This window comes from Amia ocellicauda, unplaced genomic scaffold, assembly GCF_036373705.1.
Source record: "Amia ocellicauda isolate fAmiCal2 unplaced genomic scaffold, fAmiCal2.hap1 HAP1_SCAFFOLD_60, whole genome shotgun sequence".
Lineage (NCBI taxonomy): Eukaryota > Metazoa > Chordata > Actinopteri > Amiiformes > Amiidae > Amia > Amia ocellicauda.
In genome coordinates this window covers 556,026-581,364 of record NW_027102990.1, presented here as the reverse complement: position 1 = coordinate 581,364, position 25,339 = coordinate 556,026, and the positions used below count along the sequence as shown (strand labels likewise).

Here is a 25,339-nt window from a genome sequence, read left to right as displayed (position 1 = left end):
TAAGTACTGTTGGAAATATCCCATCTGGCCCAGGTGATTTGTTTGATTTTAATTCTGCTAGTCCCTTTAGTACCTCCTCCTCATTTATCCTGATCTCTCTTAGGGTTTGACTGGATTGATTGTCAACCTGTGGCATGTCATCTGTTTTTTCTTTTGTACAAACCTCTGTGAAATACTCATTTAGAATATTTGCCACATCTTGTTCGTTTTCCAAGATACCTCCATTTTTGCCCTTTATCTGTTTCACCTCCTCCTTAATTGACCGCTTGCTGTTGTAATTTTGAAAAAAGCTCATTGCATTGGTTGTAGCTCCAAGAGCTATGTTTCTTTCTATTTCCCTCTTTGCTTTCCTGATCCCTCTCTTAAGATCTCTTTGCAGCTCAACATATTCTATGTATTTTGTTTCATCACCATCCCTTTTGTATGTGCTATACAACATTTTCTTCCTCTTTATATTTTTTTGCATGCCTCTGGTTTGTATGTATGTATGTATGTATGTATGTATGTATGTGTGGAAGGAAAGTTAGAAATTCTTTTCTCACAACTGTTTTTCTCTCTTGTATACTTAAGAAAGATAAGGTCAAGCTAGAAGGTCAGGAGGCCATAAGGTAGTTTGATTTCTCTTTGTTATTTACAATGAGAACCTTGGAGACAATGTCAAACAGAATGACCTACGTGCCTGTTCCCTAATACCATGTATAGACCTATGAACTCTGTTCGATAATGATATATGTTCTGCTTAGTTAGCCTTTAAGATAACATAGTAATGACTTTCTAGCATGTATGTATGTATGTATATATATATATATATATATATATATATGTATGAATGTATGTATGTCCAATTGCTTTTGACAATACAAATGAATTGAGAGGGAGAGAGAGACAGACAGACAGACTGACAAACAGAAAAACAGACACACACACAAACACACACACACACAGAGCCAGCCAGCCCGCCAGCCAGCCAGCCAGCTCAGCGATGACATCACGAGCCTCTCTCAGCTGACTGCTATGACATCACAGAGCACGTACATTCCGTTGCTTGCCGTCTGTCAACCACTCAGTCACTGCCAGCCAGACTGGCTGGCTGGCTGGATGTGGGGGCTGCTTGCTGCTGCTGCGTACCTTAGCAAGCTTATTTGCTTGACCGGCCTTCCTACTCCTCTGCCCACATGCCCACCTATGCCTCTACTCCAAGATACTTATACAATAGAAAAACTATGGTAATAATAATATAGCCCAAGACAAAAAATATTAATCTTTCTAGACTGTATTAAAGTTCAGCACTTCGGAAAAATAGAATTATTTTGTATTTCAATAAAACACACACCCAACCAATGTAAATGTCACGGACGGTGTTAATTAGCTCCTTAATCACCATTACTTATTATATTTATATTTCACTTCACTTTATGCAATATGGCTTGTGTATTTTGTTTGGTTCTATATTGCCATTATTTTGTGTGTTGATTATCTTTCACTTTATTGTTTAATTTGTTATTCACTTAGTATTATTTTGATTGTTTGCACGCGTGCCTTATTATTTTTGTTTCTTCTTTCTTTCACAACTCACCTGGGTCCACCTGCACTCTTCACACGCGTCCCCACTTAATCACCCTGCCCTGGGAGAGGAGAGGATTATCTGCTGTAGTCCACTTTCCAATGTGGGAGGTCTCTGCGGCTCATATCTCATTCAATTATTTATTCATTTATCCTACATCAAGTTTATTTATTTTCCCACGTTTCATTCAATCACCATCAGAAGCTCTCTGTGCTAAAAGTGGCAGCACATTTGTCTCACACACATCAAACTCGCCTTTTCCTGCTTCCCAAGCCTTATCAACTTACTCAGACCCTCGTCAACTTACTCAAACCCTCTTCAACTTTGGTCAACATTGCTCTGCATTCTAACAGCTATTCTTTCTCCTATTCTTAATTTCTTACAAGAAATGTATTCAGGTTTTTTTATCAATATGTTTTATTTATATTTATACAGATGTCACTCCATTATTCGTTTATTGAAGTCATATATGTACCTAACAAAATATTAGCCAATAGGCCATTGATCTCAATAATGATTCCCATAATCCTAGGACACCTTCTCTTTTACTCTTCCTTTCCATTCTTCCTTTTCTCCTGTAAAGCATTTTATATTACTTGAGCTTACTTATTCTATAGTTGTAATCTTATACTTCTGCGGTATCTTACCCTTTTCCTACATCACTCATCTTAAAACCATGGTCTACTTTGACTTTCATTTCAGGTATTATATGCTAGGCACCAATAACCAAACATTTTCTGAAAGACTGTAACATGTCACCAGACTGTTTACATTCTCCTGCTTTCACAGGCTGTCAGGGCTGCACCAGGCTCTCTTCTAGCCTTTCGTTTCCTTGAATTTGACTTTTGACAGAGCTTGTCCATAACATGATGTTTAACAAACAAATTCTGGTTCTTCTTGTGGAGACACCATGACTATTTATGTATTACTATTATTATCCATCTGTTTATTCAATGTATATTTTGGATTACTTTTCTTATAATAGTCTTTCTTTCTGATTTCTGATGCTTGAGGCACTCTGTATAGAGCCAAAGATCCTCATGAATATGATAAATCTGTTGTTACATTTTTAAATATAATTCTAAAATGATTGCCAAAACATAGACATTTACCTTATATCACCTTCAAACTATACATATACATAAACACACAAAGCACATACACATTGATATCTAAAGATAATTCAGATATCCGATCTGTGGCATGTTTTATTGACCCTGCAGTGTCTCAAACAGCCCTTATAACTTATTATTTAAGCTTATGATTATTTAGAATAAAATGTCAAATAATCCCACTCGATTATTTCATTATTTCACTATCTCAGTTTTCTTGATCCATTGTGAAAAAGTTCTGTTATTTCCTCCTCATCTGTAGAGGCTACATTAGCCCACTCCCCGGTCTGATATTCTCGTAGTAACTGTATCCAAATGTTGGGCGGACATTTAGCCTTCACGATGATGTGTACATCGTGCGGGTGAAGGAGGTGAATAACCATCTTTTCATCTAGAATATCCCAAAAAGTTGTGTTACCCTGGTTTGGTTTTAATTTTGGGAGGGACGCCCATATCATTTCTTTTTCTCCTGGGGAGAAGGGGACATGGGTTTTAGTCGTATAGACTATTGATTGACCTTCCTCTTTACTCTGTCTAGTTTTGACTTGCATGGGTGCAGCTGGGACCGTTTTCAGAGCGGTCAGATCTGGATACAATGTATTATTATAACCAAAATCAGTGATTGATTTATATTCCGGATTATATGGGGGAGGAGCGCTAGCAAAACCTCCTTTTTCATATTCCCATGCTTTGCGATCTAAATCATCCCAATCGGGCCTGTCGTCCTCGGAGTGATCTGTGTCGCGACGCGCTCCTAACACGGCAGCACATCGCGCACCTACACCTTCACCTTTTCTGACCACTTTTCTTGCCCTTCTAATTTGCCTTGTAGTTCTATTAATTCTATCGTATTTTTCACAACTTCTTCTCTCAATTCACATTACTGTTTATGATGATCTTCCATTTCTGTTATTTTCTTTTCTTGATTCTCACCAACCTGACACAATATCACAATTCCTTTCTCTGTCTTATCTGGTTGTTGTTGCTTCCACCAGTCCCGGTGCTCCTTCGGAGACCAGTCTTTCTCCCAACTTCCTTCCAACATTTTCTTCTCTACATTCTGTTTTTTTATTTCTCAAAAAACCAATAATGCTGGTGTCACTCACTGTGATGATTTATCTGAAATATGACATTATTATATATTATATTATGTATATATATTATAATAAAAACAAACATTCCAGTAAGGTACGGACACCCGTACATGACACTGGCTAAGGTAAGGGAACCCATAAACAACCATAAGCACCCCCGGACCTAGGACAGACTGTAACTTGCTAACTTGCTGTTTTGTTTGCTTCTCATCGTTTGCTGCTAGTTGCATGCCAAATGAGTTCGTTCTGTCCAAAATATAAGCTTTTTTCTTCTAATAAACTCAATAAAAATACAGTGCACTAGCAACTATTTCCCTTTCAAAAGTTGTAGTCCCGTTTCAGTTAAAACAAAATGTGTTCTTCAAACAAAGAAAATATTTGTGTTTCTTTTCCCTCTTTACCTGCTCTTATCACAAAGCTTCTCAACACAATCTCAGGTGCAGGTGCACTCTGCGCTATCCTTTGCCCGAGCTTTGTCCAGGAAAACTCACTGTAGCCATCTTAGTTCAACACGGGCTCTCCTTACCTGCGAGTCACACGGGTCCAGTTCACTTTGCAAGTGAACAGTCTCTTCTCAGAAACAATAAGGAAACTTGGAAAGAAACACAATCCCAGGTCGGTGTTAAAAAAAAGTTCTTTGTTTTCATATTAAAAGAAAACATTTGTATTTTCTCTGCACACTTCACAGCTCCAATTAGCACACTCAACTAATCCCTGCCCCCCTCAGAACCGTCACTAAAGAAAGGTACTCACAGTCATTTTAAATATGACATCCTGTAGTGCTTGTTTTCAAAATATGATCTTATTATCACTTGAACCAAATAAATCCTTTGACCCACTAATACCAAATTACAGTTAGGGGGGCCACAGATGTGATTTGAAAATACGATCTTCCATGTCTTTCTGTTGTGTTTTGACCTGGGGATCTGTAATTGTCCAAGTGGCTACTGCACATGTACTTATTTAATATTAAATGTGTTATTTAATTAGGCTTGGTTCTGGTGAGCATGTACAAGACGTCAGCTTTTTAAATAACTGTGTGTATTGGATCATACACATTTTAGAAATACTCTCTCAAACTTCCCGCATTGGTACCTCACCAGGGAGGTAGAAAACAGCAATAGCATTGAAAAAGTGTGATTGTAGTTCTGCTCTTCTGCAATATATTTCTACAATATCTTTAACATCTTCTTTAACATTGTTTTAAAGGCTGGGACCAATATGGTGGAATATCTCCAACACACGGACATTGAGAGACTCGACCCCTTTGTGCTGCTGCTCAGAGACCAACTCTCAGTTGTCTCTGAGTAGGCTATGGATCAACTTCCTTTCCTAATATGAAGGAGACCATGGATACAAAACCTATGAAAAACAGGTGATTATTGTTATTCTTCTCATTATAAACTACTTAATACATCTCTCCCATAAAGTACAACAGGATAGTGGTGACGTCATTCAGGATTGGATTGCCATTGGTCAAAAGCCCTCTGAGAGAAATTGTGTGGCGACACTCCACACTCTTAGAAGAAATTGTTCTGCACAGAACCATAAAGGGTTCCTCGAGTAATCGCTCTGGTGGATCCCTTTATGGTTCTATGTAGAACCCCTTCAAAGGGGTTACATGAAGAACCCCCAAACATAGCGTTCTACACAGAACCATTCGTTTTAAAATGTTATATATAGAACCCATTCAAAAGGGGGACACGTGCTATACCTGAATTTGTTTTCCAAATACAATCTTTAAAAAATGTATGAGTTCATATATACAAACACACATACACAACGTAGAAATCGCACTACTAGTGAAGTAACTTCATTTACATTATATGCCACAACTCCTCAATTTGGAACGCAAAAACAAGACATCTGATGTAAAAGTGTAAACTAATTACGAACAGCACTTTTGATTTTTATCTTCAATTCAGGGGCTACTTATTCGAACAGTAAACTGTATTCTCTCTTCAGAGTGACTGGAATGTTTTTGCCTACATTCAACTTAAATATGAAAGTTTCCAAAAACGGCATAGTTTTCTTTAAGGCTATTCAATGCCAAACACAAAATTCTCTCTGCTTTCAGTGCTTGTCCTTCAGCACAATTACACAGGTTCATGATGTTCTCATTTCAATACATTGTTTTCTTATTTAAACTATTTGACTTTGAGCTTACATTGAGAATAAAATCACTTTTGCAAGTAAAACCTGGCCAAGAAAGGAAGCAGCACTACAATAAAACAATACACAGAATACAAAGCAGTTCCTTTAAAAGTTAAAGTGATAAAGAGTGATGTCTGTCAGTAAATTACGTTGAGATACATATTGGTTATTTTGAATTAGGAGTCCAACTTCAATAACTTCTATTAACAAGCCAAAATACAGATCAGAATTACGGGTAATTGAAAATAATATGTAGCGCCTAGGTAAGCTTGGATGTGTTCAGAGAAACACTAAAAACGGACCTTCCTCACACCCGTCTTGTTGAGGTGGACGTGGTCATACAGGTGATGTGGCTGGATGTCTCAGTGGTGTGCCAGGTGGACGTTGGGGAGGAGGGCACATCTTCGGGATACTTCTGCGTTGATGGCCTGGATGATGTGCAGGGGCACGTCTGTGCGGGGCAGCAGTGTGGAGATGGTGATTTTGGCAGTTTGGAATTCCTCTGTGGCTTTCTTTGCCACCTGTCTCAGGGCTGAGGCCACATCGCCCCTGCGGGCACTCAGGTCGTTAGTGCCGGTGTGGATGAGGATGTGTTTGACCTGGCACAGCCTCCTCTTGGAGAGCAGCTCCAGGGCTCTCTGTGCTGTCGGGCACCAAAGCTTTTTCACTTTTCGCCCAGGGAAGAGGCGCCTCTCATCCAGGAACTTCCCATTGGAGTCGCTCAGAATGACCACCTCTGTGTTGACCTGCCACTCCGGGTTTTGCGTCGGGAGTGGTGGGGGCAGCGGGTGTGTTTTAGGGGAGTGGCGTTTCAGGGGTTTGTGTATTAGTGGCAGGTCTGGTGATAGTGGGGGTGTCAGGAGTGGTGGGGAGTGTGGGTGGATCAGTGGGTGCGTCAGTGGGTGCGTCAGGGGTTGTAGGTGTTGTGGGGTCAGTGCAGTGCAGTCTCTGTGCTCCTCTCTTAGCTTCTCCAGCTGGCTCTGCAGGCTCCTCAGCTGGCTGTGCTGGGGTGTCCTGGTCAGCTCCTCCCTCGCTCTGTGCAGCTCCGTCCTCAGGGTTTGGCTCTGCTCCTCCTGGTCTCTCACTGCTGCTCTCAGCTTATGGATCTCAGCCTTGTGGTGCATCTTTAGTCCCTGAACTCCGCAAACTTCAGCTCCAGCACTGATAGGCATTCCTTTAGTGTTTTAATGTTGCTGGAGAGTTTTGGGGAGACAGGGGGGCAGTCTGTGGGAGATGGGGCACTGTCTGGCTCCGTGTGGCTGGGGGCAGACTGCAGGGTGGCCGGCTCTGGCTCGTGTTTCTCTACCTCAGTCTGCTGCTTTGAGGTGTGGAAGCCGAGAGATAATTGGTCCAGGCTGCTCTCGCTGTCCTGCACCATGATGGTCCCGTTGTGGTATACATTAAAAGTGAGCATCACACTGTCTGTGTCTTTCTCTACCAGCACTGAGATCTGCCTGCCTCTGCTAATGCCCCTCTTGTTGTTATTGGGGTATGTCTGGCACAGGGTTTTGTGAAAGGCGGTGGGGTACTGAGTGTAGAACAGTAGATTGTTCTTGACCCTGTTTTCTCCTTTACCGGTGTAGTCTAGGATGAGGGTCTCAGGAGATGCTCTCATCACAGCTTGTTTGTAGTCCTTCTTAGCCTGTGCAGAGCGAATGTCTTCAGGGTATCGGATTTCAAAAGGCAGCTCTGCAGTCAGACTGCTGTTCGATAGATTTCTATCAGTCTCAGTGGCAGTTGGGCTCTCTCCTACTGTCACTCTATTCAAATCGGAGCTCTGCATTTTCATTGGCTGAGTCAACTACTGAGAATGCTTATTTATTTTATTAATACATATTTTTTTGTTTAATTATTTGTCTCTATAGGTGAAAGGTCTTACCTCCAATTCTTGTCTTCAGCTTTTCTTTTCTGACTTTTCTTCCTGAACTGTCTCTCTGCTTTCTTCTTTTTGTGTTTCTCTTAAAATTATTATTTTTTGAATACTTTTCCTTCTGAATTTCTATTCCATGTCTTCTGTGTATGTTTATAGTGCTATATATTCATTTGTAAATGACAAATTAAATACGCTTATGTATAAAAACAAATGTTTTTTAGGAGCTCATATTCCTCTCTCTCTCTCTCTCTCTCTCTCTCTCTCTCTCTTTCTCTCTCTCCCTCTCAATTCAATTCATTTGTATTGTCAAAGCAATTGGACATACATACATATACATACATACATACATACATACATACATACATACATCTACACGGAAAATAAATAATAGAATTATGAATCACAATAAGATGTAATGAAGTACAGAAAATGAAAATGTAAAAAAATGTGATCTTTAATACATACAAATAAAGAAAATAGGATTACTATTTCCAGATTCCTTTTTTGAAATACAATGACATGCATAACAAACAAGTATTTACATTATATTTACAGCCGGTGCTCGTGTGTCACTGTGTCCCTCAGGCTGTGGTAGGCGCTGACATATTGGGCAGCCAGGGTGGCTGTGTGTCCCTCCCCCAGGAGGACTGGCGTTTTTCTTTTTTCTCAGTTTTGTCACAGGTTGGGTGGGCATCCATTATGTTGTTACAGAATTTGTCCCTTATTTTGGGCTAAAGCTTTCCGTGGAGGGGAACGTGGATCAGTTTGTACCATTTTTGGGAGAATCTGCCTTGTTGGGGCGGAGCTGTGACCAGGTGAACAGCAGATCGGGCATAGGTGGGCATGTGGGCAGAGGAGTTGGAAGGCCGGTCAAGCAAATAAGCTTGCTAAGGTACGCAGCAGCAGCAAGCATCCCCCACATCCAGCCAGCCAGCCAGTCTGGCTGGCAGTGACTGAGTGGTTGTCAGACGGCAAGCAACGGAATGTACGTGCTCTGTGATGTCATAGCAGTCAGCTGAGAGAGGCTCGTGATGTCATCGCTGAGCTGGCTGGCTGGCTGGCTCTGTGTGTGTGTGTGTATGTCTGTGTGTGTGTGTGTGTGTCTGTTTGTCTGTTTTTCAGTCTGTCTGTCTCTCTCTCTCTCTCTCTCTCTCTCTCTCTCTCTCTCTCCCTCTCAATTCAATTCATTTGTATTGTCAAAGCAATTGGACATACATACATGCATACATGCTAGAAAGTCATTACTATGTTATCTTAAAGGCTAACTAAGCAGAACATATATCATTATAGAACAGAGTCCATAGGTCTACACATGGTTTTAGGGAACAGGCACGTAGGTCATACCGTTTGACATTGTTTCCAAGGTTCTCATCGTAAATAACAAACAGAAATCAAACTAGCTTCTGGCCTGACCTTCTAGCTTGACTCTATCTTTCCGCCTTATATACTTGGTGAATAATTGAGGAAGTAGCACCAAGTGACCACATTAGGCTGCCTGAGGGTTTCTGGGGAGTGTAGTTGTCTAGGGTCGGTTTTCTTCCCTAGAGTGCAGACCTTGCAGCAGACCTGGCCTGACATGTCTGCCATGTATGACCCTGCCCCTTGGTTTGTCCCACATCCTCCCCCCCAGCTGCGACCCCATAGGTCGAGCGACAGCCGCAAAAAAGCATGCACCCGGGACAGCCCATCAACATTCCCCATGGCCTTCCCTGGCCTGTGCTGCAGGGTGAAATGAAAATGTTGGAGACTCAAAAACCACCTCATCACACGGGCATTCCTGTCTTTCGAACGATGCATCCAAGTGAGGGGGGCATGGTCAGTGATCAGGGTGAAGTGCCTGCCCAACAAATAGTATCGAAGACTGTCCAAAGCCCACTTCACTGCCAAACATTCTTCTTCAACTACCAAATAATTTATTTCATTGGATTCCAACTTTCTGCTAAGGAACAACACCGGGTGTTCGTGATCACCCATTCTTTGGGACAAAACCACTCCGATCCCCACCTCAGAGGCGTCCGTCTGGACTATAAATTCTTTCTGAAAGTCAGGTACCATTAAAACGGGGTTGCGGCAGAGCGCCTCCTGTAGGCTCCGGAAAGCCCGGTTTGCTGTATCACCCCATCTAACCATATTGGGTTCTGTAGCCTTAGTCATATCAGTCAGAGGGGCCGCTAAGGTAGCATAGTTGGGAATAAACCTCCGGTAATACCCAGTTAACCCTAAAAATGCCCTAACCTGCTTTTTATTGACAGGCCTAGGCCAAGAGTTTATGGCTTCAACCTTGGATATTTGGGGTTTCACCATACCCCTCCCTACTGTATAGCCCAAGTATTTGGCCTCTTCCAACCCCAAATTGCATTTGGTTGGATTAGCCATCAGGCCTGCTGCATGTATTGAATCCAATACCGCTTGGAGCTGAGACAAATGTGATTCCCAATCTGGACTGTGAATGACCACATCATCTAAATATGCTGCCGCATACGTCCTGTGTGGTCTAAGTATGTGGTCCATCAACCTTTGAAAGGTGGCAGGAGCACCATGCAGGCCAAAGGGCATCACTGTGTAGTGAAACAGACCATCTGGGGTTGCAAAGGCTGTTTTTTCTTTGGCACCCGGGGTCAAGGGAATCTGCCAGTAGCCCTTGGCTAAGTCAATAGTTGAAATATAGCGAGCATTCCCAATATTCTCTAACAATTCATCTACTCGGGGCATTGGGTATGCATCAAACTTTGAAATTTCATTAACCTTTCTAAAATCATTACAGAATCTCCAGGAGCCATCAGGTTTGGAAACCATGACTATAGGGCTGGACCACTCACTGTGGGATTCTTCAATAACCCCTGCCTCCAGCATTTCCTTAACCTCATTTCTAATAGTGTTCCTGCGAGCTTCTGGTACCCTGTAAGGCCTCATATTTACCTTCTTTCCTGGGAGAGACACAATGTTGTGAGAGACTAAATGGGTACGCCCCGGTATGCCTGAGAAAACTTCCCTATTACGTATTATCAAGTCGTTCACCTCCTTCAACTGGTCAGGTGACAAGGCAGCTGCAATATTCACCTTCGGTGTCCCTAGTGGCTGAGGGGGGTAAGTCAACATCAACACTTCCCTGTCCTTCCAGGCTTTTATTAAGTTGACATGATATATTTGTTCTGGGGGTCGGCGGCCGGGTTGCTGAACCTTATAGTTCACTTCCCGTATTCGCTCTATAATCTCATAAGGTCCCATCCACGTAGCCAGAAATTTACATTCTACAGTGGGAACCAACACCAACACCCTATCACCAGGCTGGAACACCCTCAGTGTAGCCTGACGATTATAGGCGAATTGTTGGTGTTCCTGTGCCTGCCTTAGGTGCTCTCTCACAATGGGAGTGACTGTGGCTATTCTCTCTTGCATAGCATTGATGTGCTCGACTACACTCCGGAAAGGAGTGGACTCGTGTTCCCACGTTTCACGGGCTATGTCTAATATCCCCCTGGGGTGCCTCCCATATAACAGTTCAAAAGGCGAAAAGCCCAGGGAAGCCTGTGGGACTTCCCTAATGGCAGACATCAAGTAGGGCAGCATGAATTCCCAATTTTTCCCATCCTTATCGATTACCTTTCTTAGCATGGACTTCAGGGTCCTATTAAATCTCTCAACCAACCCATCTGTTTGTGGGTGGTAGACTGATGTTCTCAACTGCTTAACCTGCAACAATTTACACAGATCGGTCATAACCTTAGACATAAAGGGTGTGCCCTGATCTGTTAATATCTCCCTCGGTATCCCCACCCTACTACACATCAACATTAGCTCTTTTGCAATACCTTTTGAAGCCATGGTCCGCAGTGGAATGGCTTCTGGGTACCTGGTGGCATAATCCAAAATAACCAGTATATACTGATGCCCTCTGGCTGATTTCGGGAGAGGTCCCACCACATCCATAGCTATCCTAGCAAAGGGGGTCTCTATGATGGGCAAAGGGACCAGTGGGCTTCTGAAGGCTGGTTTAGGAGCATGTAGTTGACATTCAGGACATGAGCTACAATGTTCTGTCACGTCTGCATGTACGCCTGGCCAGTAAAACCTCCTCAGGAGTCTATCCTTGGTATTGTCCATCCCCAGATGTCCCCCCAGGATATGCCCATGTGCCAGATTGAGAACTGTTCGTCTGAATGGGGTGGGAACTAGCAATTGCTCCACAATGTCCACCCCTATCTTATTTACACGGTACAATAGGTCATTTTTTACCATAAAATAAGGATAAGCTGTTGGCGGGTCTGCAGTAGTCATAGGGGTCCCATTTACTACCTTCACATTTTCTTTAGCATAGTGTAGAGTGAGATCTCGCACCTGTGCGCTGCCAAAATCAGTGGGGAGTCCCTCTAACACTGACACTTCTACATTGTCAGCTTCAGGGGTCTCTATGAATGGATTCTCACCCACCCTGCTAGTGCTGGGTTCCTCACCCTCCATAGGGTCATCTACGTCACTACATTCCACCCCTATGTTTTCAGTTAATTTTCCCCAACCAAAACCTTCACTGTCGACTCAACTGGAACCAGGTCTACTTTTAGCTCTAGTTGTGGGATCGAGGCAACTTCTGGCTTACAGTTTTCAGTGTGCATTTCCAATTTACTATGTTTTCTATCTAGTTTTCCAAAATTAGGAAAATATCGTCCCAGTATCACATCATATGGCATGTTGGGTACCACACCGACTTCGTAATCTAGTTTCCCGGCCTCTGTCTGTATGTTTACAAGGGCTGTGGGATAGGGGCGTGTGTCACCATGTGTGCATGTGATACTGAGCTCCTGATGTCTATCCAGCTTGTTGGTCGCTACTAATTTTTCTGTGACCAGTGTAACCATACTGCCAGAGTCGAGTAGAGCAGCCACTTCTTTCTCATCGACTATCACTGTACACATGTGTTTTGGATTAGGTACTCCGCCTATGAAAACATCCGTCCCAACAGGGCAGGCATAAAATACCGGTTTCTCTTTCCCCATATCACACACATTACATTGCATTGGTTCCTCTCTACCTGGGCAGTGGGCCGCAATATGTCCTACTTTGTCACAATTGTAGCAGACAATTGGTTGTGATGGTGACCCCCTATAACCCTTAGTCTCGGCTTTAGGCCCCACCTTTGCCCCCCCCAGTCTTGCTCTTTTCTTCCAACCCAGCGCGTCATGTTTCCCAGAGTACTTTGGAACCATCTTACCCGGTCCGCTGGTTCGTCATGGCCTGGGGAACGAGTTTTTAACCTCCGGTACATGCTCTGCTGCTCCGGCTGTATAGAACCGCTCTACAATGGCCACCAAGGTGTCAGCGGACAGCACCTCATTCTGGCCAACCCAGCGTCGAACGTCCTTGGGCAAACAGCGTTGGTAGTTGTCAAGGACTATGGCCTCCACCACCTCGGCTGATGAATGGACCTCTGGCTGTAGCCATTTCCTGGCCAGATGGATCAGATCAAACATCTGCGTTCGGATTGGTTGTCCTGGTTGGTAGGCCCACTGCTGAAACCGATGTGCCCTCATCTCCGCTTTCAATTTATCATAGTCCTGGGCGTCCTTCAGCTCCAGATCAAAGTACGCTTTCTGTGCATCCCCTGCCAGATAAGGTGCCACAAGCCCTGCCCAGGAATCTTTTGGCCATCCCTCTCTCTGCTGTCCTCTCAAAGGTCATAAGGAAGGCCTCAACATCGTCCTGTTTTGTCATTTTCTGCAGAAAGTGATTGGTGCGGGGAGTGGAATGGGTTGCAGCCCCCTGTGGCCCAATCCTGGTTGCAAGTGCTTCAACACTCTCTTTCAGCTCTTTAGTCACCTTTTCCTGCTCTTCTCTAAACATTTTATTTGTATCATGCTGGACCTGCAGTGCTTCCTGATGCATCCGCATAGCATCCTGGTGAGCCACCTGCTGCACCCTGGTCGCTTCCTGTTGGGCTATTACAGCCTGTAGTTTTTTTTTTTTTGGATAAAAAAATTCACTCAGCCAGTCTGGGTTTCATGAGGTGCTGCCCGCATTCTACACCAAATGTGACAAAACGCCTTGGCTGTACACATGTGCGGGTCTTCTCTGTGATCTTCTTAGGAGTAAAAACCAGTCATGACCCAGGGAGGAGGTTGCAAATACAGGGCTGTGCCTGTATGTTTACTTCAAACAAAACAAATCTGAAAACAAAACCTAACTCACACTGGAGTTGTAACTAATCTTACATAATCATTCTATTTTAAACAAAGTCTGGAATAAATAAGTCTTGGCTTTCTCCTTATGAGCTACCTCTGTTTTCCAGATAACTCACCCTATTGTCTCTCACTTCTCTCTCTCTCAGGCCCGCCTTATATACCTGGTGAATAATTGAGGAAGTAACACCAAGTGACCACATTAGGTGCTAGAATGGCTGCCTGAGGGTTTCTGGGGAGTGTAGTTGCCTAGGGTCGGTATTCTACCCTAGAGTACACACCTTGCAGCAGACCTGGCCTGACATATCTGCCATGTATGACCCTGCCCCTTGGTTTGTCACAATACATACATACATACATATACACGGAAAATAAATAATAGAATTATGAATCACAATAAGATGTAATGACGTACAGAAAAAGAAAATGTAATAAAATGTGATCTTTAATACATACAAATAAAGAAAATAGGTATACCATTTCCAGATTCCTTTTTTGAAATACAATGACATGCATTACAAACGAGTATTTACATTATATTTACAGCCGGTGCTCGTGTGTCACTGTGTCCCTCAGGCTGTGGTTGGCGCTGACATATTGGGCAGAATGTGTCCCTTATTTTGGGCTAAAGCTTTCCGTGGAGGGGAACGTGGATCAGTTTGTACCATTTTTGGGAGGATCTGCCTTGTTGGGGCGGAGCTGTGATCCAGGTGAACAGCAGATCGGGCTTAGGTGGGCATTTGGGCATAGGAGTAGGAAGGCCGGTCAGGCAAATTAGCTTGCTAAGATACGCAGCAGCAGCAAGCAGCCCCCCCATCCAGCCAGCCAGCCAGTCTGGCTGGCAGTGACTGAGTGGTTGACAGACGGCAAGCAACGGAATGTACGTGCTCTGTGATGTCATAGCAGTCAGCTGAGAGAGGCTCGTGATGTCATGGCTGAGCTGGCTGGCTGTCTGGCTGGCTGGCTCTGTGTGTGTGTGTGTGTGTGTGTGTGTGTGTGTGTGTGTGCGTGTGTCTGTCTGTCTGTCAATTCATTTCAATTCAATTCAAAGGTGCTTTATTGGCATGATCTATCACAATATTGCCAAAGCAGATACAAATGTTCTATCAATCAAGACAAAACATTGCAATACAAGATTCAGTGGAACAAATATAGTACACATTGAAATAAAATTAAGTAGGATATAAACCATATTTGTTGTTTGTATCAAAATTTGTGTCATGATATCAGAAAAATCACTGTTTTTATTTTGTTTTGCAAATGGAGTGCCACAGGCTGGTGTCTACACACTGTCTCGCAGGCTGTGGCAGGTGGATACATATTGCGCTGCTAAGAAGGCAGTGCGCTCCTCCTCTCCCAGCAGGACGGGGAGTTTGCAGCAATCGGGGATCATGCTGAACTCAGGGATATGCATTTTTAATATTTTAAAGTATGTCTCCCTGATTTTTGTGTATTTAGGGCAGGACAGCAGGAAATGCGCCTGTGTTTCGACCTCCCCTAGGTCACACTGGCTGCACAGCCGCTCTTCTCTGGCAACCCAGAATTTTCTGTAGCGGCCTTTTTCAATGGCGAGGCTGTGGTCACTGAGCCTGTATTTAGTTAGATTTTGTCTCTCTTTTATATTTTGGATTTTTAAGTATTCAGCCAATGTAATGTTTCTATTCAGGGCCCGGTAGCATTCCAATTTGTTTTGTAATTCTAATTCGTGTCTCTAATCTTTTGTGTATTTGCTTTTCAGGTACATGTCAATTTTCCCAATTGTTGTTGTTTTGGTCATTGTGTGTTCGGGCTCTGTGAGCCTCAGAGCCGTGGGGGCGTTTCTGTGTACGTGTAAGATGTTTTTATTAAATTCTAGGTGGAATATTTCCATGGGGCTTTTGTCCCAATTGTTGTTATTGAGGTTCATGAGGGGACCCCACACTTCGCTCCCATATAGCAGGATTGGTTGGATGATGGAGTTTAATATTTTAATCCAAATAGTTATTGGTATTGTTGTTTTCCCAAATTGTGTCTTTATGGCATAAAATGCCCGGCGTGCCTTGTCTTTTAATGCGTTTATAGCCAGGCTGAAGCTCCCTGACGCACTGATGGTCAGGCCAAGGTAGTTGTATCTGGTGCAGTGCTCTAATCCAGTGCTGCCCAGAGTGAAGCGGTACCTGTTTCCCTGAGATGGGGCTTTTTTCTGGAAAACCATAACTCTGGTCTTGTCCAGATTGACTGCCAGGGCCCATTTCTGACAGTACTGCTCTAGCAGCGCCAGGTTCTGCTGAAGCCCCTGCTCTGTGGGCGACAGCAGCACCAGGTCGTCTGCGTAGAGCAGGAACTTGATCTCTGTGTCATGGAGAGTTAGGCTGCGGGCGTCAGACTGCTCCAACACTGTGGCCAACTCGATGATGTAGATGTTGAACAGTGTTGGACTCAGACTGCAGCCCTGTCTCACTCCCCGCCCCTGAGTGAAGAACTCTGTTCTTGAGTTGCCAATTTGAACTCCGCATTTGTTTTCAGAATACATTGATTTAATGATGTCATAAACTTTACCCCCTACACCACTCTGTAGAAGTTTATAAAATAATCCCTTGTGCCAGATTGAGTCAAATGCCTTTCTAAAGTCTACAAAACAGGCAAATATTTTTCCTTTATTGTTTTGGGTATATTTATTTATGAGGGTGTGTAGAGTGTAAATATGATCGGTTGTGCTGTGTTTTGGTAGGAAGCCAATCTGACTCTTATTCAGGACACTGTGCTTGGTAAGGAAGGCCAGTATCTGGGCGTTGATGATACTGCAGAACACCTTCCCCAGGTTACTGCTCACACAGCTGCCCCAGTAGTTATTGGGGTCTAATTTGTCTCCACTTTTAAAAATCGGGGTGATCAATCCTTGATTCCCGACCTCAGGGAAACACCCGGCTCTCAGCACCAGGTTAAAGAGTTTGAGCAGAGCCTCCTGCAGCTGCGGGCTGCTGTGCTTCAGCATCTCAGGGCTGATGCTGTCGGGGCCGCTGGCTTTCCTGGGTTTGAGGATTTTGAGTTGATGTTTTAGTTCCTGTATTGTAAATGGGTTATCTAAGGGATTTTGGTTATTCTTAATGATTTCTTCCAATTTATTTAGGTTTTTTAATATTTTAACCTGTTCTGGCTTTGGATTGTTTTCAACATTTTGGTAAAGTTTTTCAAAGTGTGTTTTCCAGATTTCTCCATTTTGAATTGGTATTTCATTTTTTGTTTTTGGGGTATTTATTCTGCCCATATAGTGGTCTTTTTTCTTACTGAGGAGTTGCTTGTAGTGCCGCAGGGCCTGGCAGTAGCTGAGGCGAGCCTCCTGGTTGTCGGGCTCTCTGTGTTTAGTGTTGGAGAGATGTCTCAGGTGTTTCCTAGAAGTTTCACACTCCTGGTCACACCACTGTTCTTTTTTTCTTTTAGACGATTTCATATTTTGGTTTTTAATTGTTTTAATGTTTGATTTTAAAGCCAGTCTCTCAAATATTTCATTCAGTGTTTTGGTGGCTGAGTTTATTCCGTTTTGGTTTATTTGATAGTGTGAGGATTGATATCTGTCTAACATGTTTTCAATCTCATCACTATTCAGGGCTCTTGTGTAGTTCTCTGTGCTGGGCTCTGACCATCTCTAACTGGGTGGCAGGGAGACCAGTTTTGTGGGAAGTTTGGCTCTGACTTGTGGCTGCGCTGATCTTTTTAGGTAAAGTGTTATTTGGCTGTGGTCTGATAGTGGAGATTGTTGTCTGACTATAAACGCATTGTTGGCTTGTGGGTCCAGGTCAGTTATGGCGTAGTCCACCACACTGCTGCCCAGAGCCGAGCAGTATGTGAATCTCCCCAGAGAGTACCCCCTGGTCCTGCCATTGATGATATATAGACCCAGGCTTTTACATAGGCGCACTACCTGCTTCCTGCTCTTGTTTACCACGCTGTCGTGGCTGTGTCAGTGTGGAGGTGTGTGTGTGGCACAGCGGGGAGTCTCCGAACAGGTGTGTGTTCCCCTCTGTATTGATGTAGTCCATCTCTCTGCCAGTCCTGGCATTGAGATCGCCACACAGCAGTACAGAGCCCAGGGTCTGGAAGTGGCAGATTTCGTTTTGAAGCTCATGAAAGCCTTCCTCATTATAGTAGGGGGAGTCTGCGGGTGGCATATAAATTGCACATAGGTATATATCTGTGTTATTTTGTAGGGTGTCTTTTCTGATTTTCATCCACAGGTGTGTGTCTCCTCTCTGTACTGGGCATAGGGCTGCTCGGAGCTCCTCCCTGTACCACACGATAATCCCCCACGAGGCCCTGCCACACCTGACTTTGGGTTTTTTATAGGAGGGCACAATCAGCTCCCTGTATCCATTGTATCCATCCAGTGTATAGACATATCTGCACAGCACCAAGTCTCTACAAGAATGAAAACATCTGAACTATTTACAGTGTTGATCAGTTCAGGGCCTGTGCTCTTCATTCCAAAAGTTGAGGAGCGTAAACCCTGCATATTCCAACTGCTTATTTTAAAGGACATGTTAATATATTTTATTATACTTGTCTCTTCTACATAAGAAAGTTTAATTTGTGGTCTACAACTGATATTATATTACTATTAATAATTATATATGGATATACATAATAATCACACAAAGATTTTATCTTTGCATCAAAATATCAGAATAATTAAATCACATTTTTTCTTACTCTCCATCTCCACAACCATATATATGTGTGTTGAGGCTCAGTTAACTCAGCAGTGTGGTACAGATGACACTGAGGAGTTGCCTTATCTGGGCCAGCTGGGCAGCATCGGGCCTCCAGGCTCTGGAAGCCGCTGCTGCGTGGCTGTGTGGCTGTGCTGGTCCCCGGCTGTCCGCTCTGCTGTGCTGGACGGGCCCTCTGGGGATGGGGGGGTGGGGAATGGGGCCGCGGGGTCTCAGGGGCTGGGGCTGGGGTGGAGCCGGTGGCTGGGGATGTGGCCGGGGGCTGGGGGGTTTGCTCCTGGTCTCGAGGTGGGGGTGTGTGGGGTTTCGGCCCAGGGTTGTGTCCTTGAGGACCTTTGAGATGATCCTCACACCCGTCTTGTTGAGGTGGACGTGGTCATACAGGTGATGTGGCTAGATGTCTCAGTGGTGTGCCAGGTGGACGTTGGGGAGGAGGGCACATCTTCGGGACACTTCTGCGTTGATGGCCTGGATGATGTGCAGGGGCACGTCTGTGCGGGGCAGCAGTGTGGAGATGGAAATTTTGGCAGTTGGGAATTCCTCTGTGGCTTTCGTTGCTACCTGTCTCAGGGCTGAGGCCACATCGCCCCTGCGGGCACTCAGGTCGTTAGTGCCGGTGTGGATGAGGATGTGTTTGACTTGGCAAAGCCTCCTCTTGGAGAGCAGCTCCAGGGCTCTCTGTGCTGTGGAGCATCAAAGCTTTTTCACTTTTCGCCCAGGGAAGAGGCGCCTCTCAACCAGGATCTTCCCATTGGATTCGCTCAGAATGACCACCTCTGCGTTGACCTGCCACTCCGGGTTTGCGTCGGGAGTGGTGGGGGCAGCGGGTGTGTTTTGGGGGAGTGGCGTTTCAGGGGGTTGTGTATTAGTGGCAGGTCTGGTGATAGTGGGTGTGTCAGGAGTGGTGGGGAGTGTGGGTGGATCAGTGGGTGCGTCAGGGGTTGGAGGTGTTGTGGGGTCAGTGCAGTGCAGTCTCTGTGCTCCAGTGATGTGTAGCTCCTCTCTTAGCTCCTCCAGCTGGCTCTGCAGGCTCCTCAGCTAGCTGTGCTGGGGTGTCCAGGTCAGCTCCTCCCTCGCTCTGCGCAGCTCCGTCCTCAGGGTTTGGCTCTGCTCCTCCAGGTCTCTCACTGCTGCTCTCAGCTCATGGATCTCAGCCTTGTGCTGCATCTTTAGTCTGTGCATCTCATCCCGGAGCTGATCACACAAGGAGGTCTGGGCCAGGGTGCTCAAGGTCTGCTCCCTGAACTCCGCAAACTCCAGCTCCAGCACTGATAGGCATTCCTTTAGTGTTTTAATGTTGCTGGAGAGTTTTGGGGAGACAGGGGGGCAGTCTGTGGGAGATGGGGCACTGTCTGGCTCCGTGTGGCTGGGGGCAGACTGCAGGGTGGCCGGCTCTGGCTCTTGTTTCTCTACCTCAGTCTGCTGCTTTGAGGTGTGGAAGCCGAGAGCTAATTGGTCCAGGCTGCTCTCGCTGCCCTGCACCATGATGGTCCCGTTGTGGTATACATTAAAAGTGAGCATCACACTGTCTGTGTCTTTCTCTACCAGCACTGAGATCTGCCTGCCTCTGCTAATGCCCCTCTTGTTGTTATTGGGGTATGTCTGGCACAGGGTTTTGTGAAAGGCGGTGTAGAACAGTAGATTGTTCTTGACCCTGTTTTCTCCTTTACCGGTGTAGTCTAGGATGAGGGTCTCAGGAGATGCTCTCATCACAGCTTGTTTGTAGTCCTTCTTAGCCTGTGCAGAGCGAATGTCTTCAGGGTATCGGATTTCAAAAGGCAGCTCTGCAGTCAGACTGCTGTTCGATAGATTTCTATCAGTCTCAGTGGCAGTTGGGCTCTCTCCTACTGTCACTCTATTCAAATCGGAGCTCTGCATTTTCATTGGCTGAGTCAACTACTGAGAATGCTTATTTATTTTATTAATACATATTTTTTTGTTTAATTATTTGTCTCTTACCTCCAATTCTTGTCTTCAGCTTTTCTTTTCTGACTTTTCTTCCTGAACTGTCTCTCTGCTTTCTTCTTTTTGTGTTTCTCTTAAAATTATTATTTTTTGAATACTTTTTCTTCTGAATTTCTATTCCATGTCTTCTGTGTATGTTTATAGTGCTATATATTCATTTGTAAATCACAAATTAAATCCGCTTATGTATAAAAACAAATGTTTTTTAGGAGCTCATATTCCTCTCTCTCTCTCTCTCTCTCTCTCTCAATTCATTTCATTTGTATTGTCAAAGCAATTGGACATACATACACATACATACATATACACTCACCTAAAGGATTATTAGGAACACCTGTTCAATTTCTCATTAATGCAATTATCTAATCAACCAATCACATGGCAGTTGCTTCAATGCATTTAGGGGTGTGGTCCTGGTCAAGACAATCTCCTGAACTCCAAACTGAATGTCTGAATGGGAATGAAAGGTGATTTAAGCAATTTTGAGCGTGGCATGGTTGTTGGTGCCAGACGGGCCGGTCTGAGTATTTCACAATCTGCTCAGTTACTGGGATTTTCACGCACAACCATTTCTAGGGTTTACAAAGAATGGTGTGAAAAGGGAAAAACATCCAGTATGCGGCAGTCCTGTGGGCGAAAATGCCTTGTTGATGCTAGAGGTCAGAGGAGAATGGGCCGACTGATTCAAGCTGATAGAAGAGCAACTTTGACTGAAATAACCACTCGTTACAAACGAGGTATGCAGCAAAGCATTTGTGAAACCACAACACGTACAACCTTGAGGCGGATGGGCTACAACAGCAGAAGACCCCACCGGGTACCACTCATCTCCACTACAAATAGGAAAAAGAGGTGAGACATTCAGATGGTAGAGTCAGAATTTGGCGTAAACAGAATGAGAACATGGATCCATCATGTCTTGTTACCACTGTGCAGGCTGGTGGTGGTGGTGTAATGGTGTGGGGGATGTCTTCTTGGCACACTTTAGGCCCCTTAGTACCAATTCCAGCAGGATAATGCACCATGTCACAAAGGTCGAATCATTTCAAATTGGTTTCATGAACATGACAATGAGTTCACTGTACTAAACTGGCCCCCACAGTCACCAGATCTCAACCCAATAGAGCATCTTTGGGATGTGGTGGAACGGGAGCTTCGTGCCCTGGATGTGCATCCCACAAATCTCCATCAACTGCAAGATGCTATCCTATCAATATGGGCCAACATTTCTAAAGAATGCTTTCAGCACCTTGTTGAAGCAATGCCACGTAGAATTAAAGCAGTTCTGAAGGCGAAAGGGGGTCAAACACAGTATTAGTATGGTGTTCCTAATAATCCTTTAGGTGAGTTCATCGTAGCTCTTAATACTCTCTTTCTGTCTGGAGGAGATATAATTGAAGTATTGTACACGTACCCGGCTACTTTCAACACCCATTGCTGCACTGATATTTTTCCCTCCATTTTTCTTTTTTCTTTTTTATTTTGCTGGAAATTCCGTCAATACCCGCCAACCTTTAAGAGACATCATGCAGCCAAGCCTTTCGGCTTGTGGCCACACCGTCCTGAATGCGCCCGATCTCGTCAGATCTCGGATGCTAAACGGGGCAGGGCCTGGTCAGTACTTGGATGGGAGACCTCCTAGAAATACCAGGTGCTGCAAGCTTTTTACGTCTCCTGGGTAACTTCATCGTAGCTCTTAATACTCTCTTTCTGTCTCCAGGAGATATAATTGAAGAATTGTACACGTACCCGGCTACTTTCAACACCCTTTGCTGCACTGGTATATTTCCCTCTATTTTTCTTTTTTTTTTGCTGGCAGTTCCGTCAATACCCGCCAGCCTTTAAGAGACATCATGCAGCCAGGCATCTTGGCTTGCGGCCACACCATCCTGAACGCACCCGATCTCGTCAGATCTCGGAAGCTAAACGGGGCAGGGCCTGGTCAGTACTTGGATGGGAGACCTCCTAGAAATACCAGGTGCTGCAAGCTTTTTACGTCTCCTGGGTAACTTCATCGTAGCTCTTAATACTCTCTTTCTGTCTCCAGGAGATATAATTGAAGAATTGTACACGTACCCGGCTACTTTCAACAGCCTTTGCTGCACTGGTATATTTCCCTCTATTTTTCTTTTTTTTTTTTTTTTTTTTTTGCTGGAAGTTCCGTCAATACCCGCCAACCTTTAAGAGACATCATGCAGCCAGGCCTTTCGGCTTGTGGCCACACCGTCCTGAATGCAACTGAACTCGTCAGATCTCGGAAGTTGGACGGGGCAGGGTCTGGTCAGTACTTGGATGGGAGACCTCCTAGAAATACCAGGTGCTGCAAGCTTTTTACGTCTCCTGGGTAACTTCATCGTAGCTCTTAATACTCTCTCTCTGTCTGGAGGAGATATAATTGAAGTATTGTACACGTATCCAGCTACTGTCAACACCCTTTGCTGCACTGATATTTTTCCATCCATTTTTCTATTTTTTTTTTTTTTTTTTTTGCTGGAAGTTCCGTCAATACCCGCCAACCTTTAAGAGACATCATGCAGCCAGGCCTTTCGGCTTGTGGCCACACCGTCCTGAACGCGCCCGATCTCGTCAGATCTCGGAAGCTAAACGGGGCAGGACCTGGTCAGTACATGAATGTGAGACCTCCTGGAAGTACCTGGTGCTGCTAGCTTTTACGTCTCCTGGGTAACTTTATCGTAGCTCTTAATACTCTCTATCTGTCTGGAGGAGATATAATTGAAGTATTGTACACGTACCCGGCTACTTTCAACACCCTTTCCTGCACTGATATTTTTCCCTCCATTTTTCTATTTTTTTTTTTTTTTTTTTTGCTGGAAGTTCCGTCAATACCCGCCAACCTTTAAGAGACATCATGCAGCCAGGCCTTTCGGCTTGTGGCCACACCGTCCTGAACGCGCCCGATCTCGTCAGATCTCGGAAGCTAAACGGGGCAGGACCTGGTCAGTACATGAATGTGAGACCTCCTGGAAGTACCTGGTGCTGCTAGCTTTTACGTCTCCTGGGTAACTTTATCGTAGCTCTTAATACTCTCTATCTGTCTGGAGGAGATATAATTGAAGTATTGTACATGTACCCAGCTACTGTCAACACCCTTTGCTGAACTGATATTTTTCCCTCCATTTTTCTATTTTTTTTTTTTTTTTTTTTTTGCTGGAAGTTCCGTCAATACCCGCCAGCCTTTAAGAGACATCATGCAGCCAGGCATCTCGGCTTGCGGCCACACCATCCTGAACGCGCCCGATCTCGTCAGATCTCGGAAGCTGAACGGGGCAGGACCTGGTCAGTACATGAATGTGAGACCTCCTGGAAATACCTGGTGCTGCAAGCTTTTACGTCTCCTGGGTAACTTTATCGTAGCTCTTAATACTCTCTATCTGTCTGGAGGAGATATAATTGAAGTATTGTACACGTACCCAGCTACTGTCAACATCCTTTGCTGCACTGATATTTTTCCATCCATTTTTCTTTTTTTTTTTTTTTTTTTTTTTTTTTTGCTGGAAGTTCCATCAATACCCGCCAACCTTTAAGAGACATCATGCAGCCAGGCCTCTCGGCTTGCGGCCACACCGTCCTGAACGCGCCCGATCTCGTCAGATCTCGGAATTTAAACGGGGCAGGGCCTGGTCAGTACTTGGATGGGAGACCTCCTAGAAATACCAGGTGCTGCAAGCTTTTTACGTCTCCTGGGTAACTTCATCGTAGCTCTTAATACTCTCTTTCTGTCTCCAGGAGATATAATTGAAGAATTGTACACGTACCCGGCTACTTTCAACACCCTTTCCTGCACTGATATTTTTCCCTCCATTTTTCTATTTTTTTTTTTTTTTTTTGCTGGAAATTCCGTCAATACCCGCCAGCCTTTAAGAGACATCATGCAGCCAGGCCTCTCGGCTTGCGGCCACACCGTCCTGAATGCGCCCGATCTCGTCAGATCTCGGAAGCTAAACGGGGCAGGGCCTGGTCAGTACTTGGATGGGAGACCTCCTAGAAATACCAGGTGCTGCAAGCCTTTTACGTCTCCTGGGTAACTTCATCGTAGCTCTTAATACTCTCTATCTGTCTCCAGGAGATATAATTGAAGAATTGTACACGTACTAGGCTACTTTCAACACCCTTTGCTGCACTGGTATATTTCCCTCTATTTTTCGTTTTTTTTTTTGCTGGCAGTTCCGTCAATACCCGCCAGCCTTTAAGAGACATCATGCAGCCAGGCATCTCGGCTTGCGGCCACACCATCCTGAACGCGCCCGATCTCGTCAGATCTCGGAAGCTGAACGGGACAGGACCTGGTCAGTACATGAATGTGAGACCTCCTGGAAATACCTGGTGCTGCAAGCTTTTACGTCTCCTGGGTAACTTTATCGTAGCTCTTAATACTCTCTATCTGTCTGGAGGAGATATAATTGAAGTATTGTACACGTACCCAGCTACTGTCAACATCCTTTGCTGCACTGATATTTTTCCATCCATTTTTCTTTTTTTTTTTTTTTGGCTGGAAGTTCCGTCAATACCCGCCAACCTTTAAGAGACATCATGCAGCCAGGCTTCTCGGCTTGCGGCCACACCGTCCTGAACGCGCCTGATCTCATCATATCTCGGAAGCTAAACGGGGCAGGGCCTGGTCGGTACTTGGATGGCTGACCTCCTAGAAATACCAGGTGCTGCAAGCTTTTTACGTCT

The 25,339-nt window shown here is 44.6% G+C and overlaps 4 non-coding genes and 6 pseudogenes across 4 annotated transcripts; all 10 read left to right on the top strand.

The window, feature by feature from the left end:
* Positions 1-22,185: 22,185 nt before the first annotated feature.
* Positions 22,186-22,304, top strand: LOC136739392 (5S ribosomal RNA). Its single transcript, XR_010812877.1, has one exon. It is a non-coding gene; the product is annotated as a 5S ribosomal RNA (ribosomal RNA).
* A 208-nt stretch (positions 22,305-22,512) lies between these two features.
* Positions 22,513-22,631, top strand: LOC136739201 (5S ribosomal RNA). The gene has a single exon (XR_010812835.1). It is a non-coding gene; the product is annotated as a 5S ribosomal RNA (ribosomal RNA).
* Positions 22,632-22,851: 220 nt separating this feature from the next.
* On the top strand, positions 22,852-22,970 carry LOC136739316 (uncharacterized; annotated as a pseudogene).
* Positions 22,971-23,190: 220 nt separating this feature from the next.
* LOC136739281 (uncharacterized) lies at positions 23,191-23,309 on the top strand (annotated as a pseudogene).
* A 219-nt stretch (positions 23,310-23,528) lies between these two features.
* On the top strand, positions 23,529-23,647 carry LOC136739280 (uncharacterized; annotated as a pseudogene).
* A 221-nt stretch (positions 23,648-23,868) lies between these two features.
* On the top strand, positions 23,869-23,987 carry LOC136739263 (uncharacterized; annotated as a pseudogene).
* Positions 23,988-24,212: 225 nt separating this feature from the next.
* LOC136739386 (5S ribosomal RNA) lies at positions 24,213-24,331 on the top strand. The gene has a single exon (XR_010812871.1). It is a non-coding gene; the product is annotated as a 5S ribosomal RNA (ribosomal RNA).
* A 218-nt stretch (positions 24,332-24,549) lies between these two features.
* Positions 24,550-24,668, top strand: LOC136739149 (5S ribosomal RNA). Its single transcript, XR_010812830.1, has one exon. It is a non-coding gene; the product is annotated as a 5S ribosomal RNA (ribosomal RNA).
* Positions 24,669-24,878: 210 nt separating this feature from the next.
* Positions 24,879-24,997, top strand: LOC136739232 (uncharacterized; annotated as a pseudogene).
* A 213-nt stretch (positions 24,998-25,210) lies between these two features.
* Positions 25,211-25,329, top strand: LOC136739235 (uncharacterized; annotated as a pseudogene).
* The last annotated feature ends 10 nt before the right edge of the window (positions 25,330-25,339 follow it).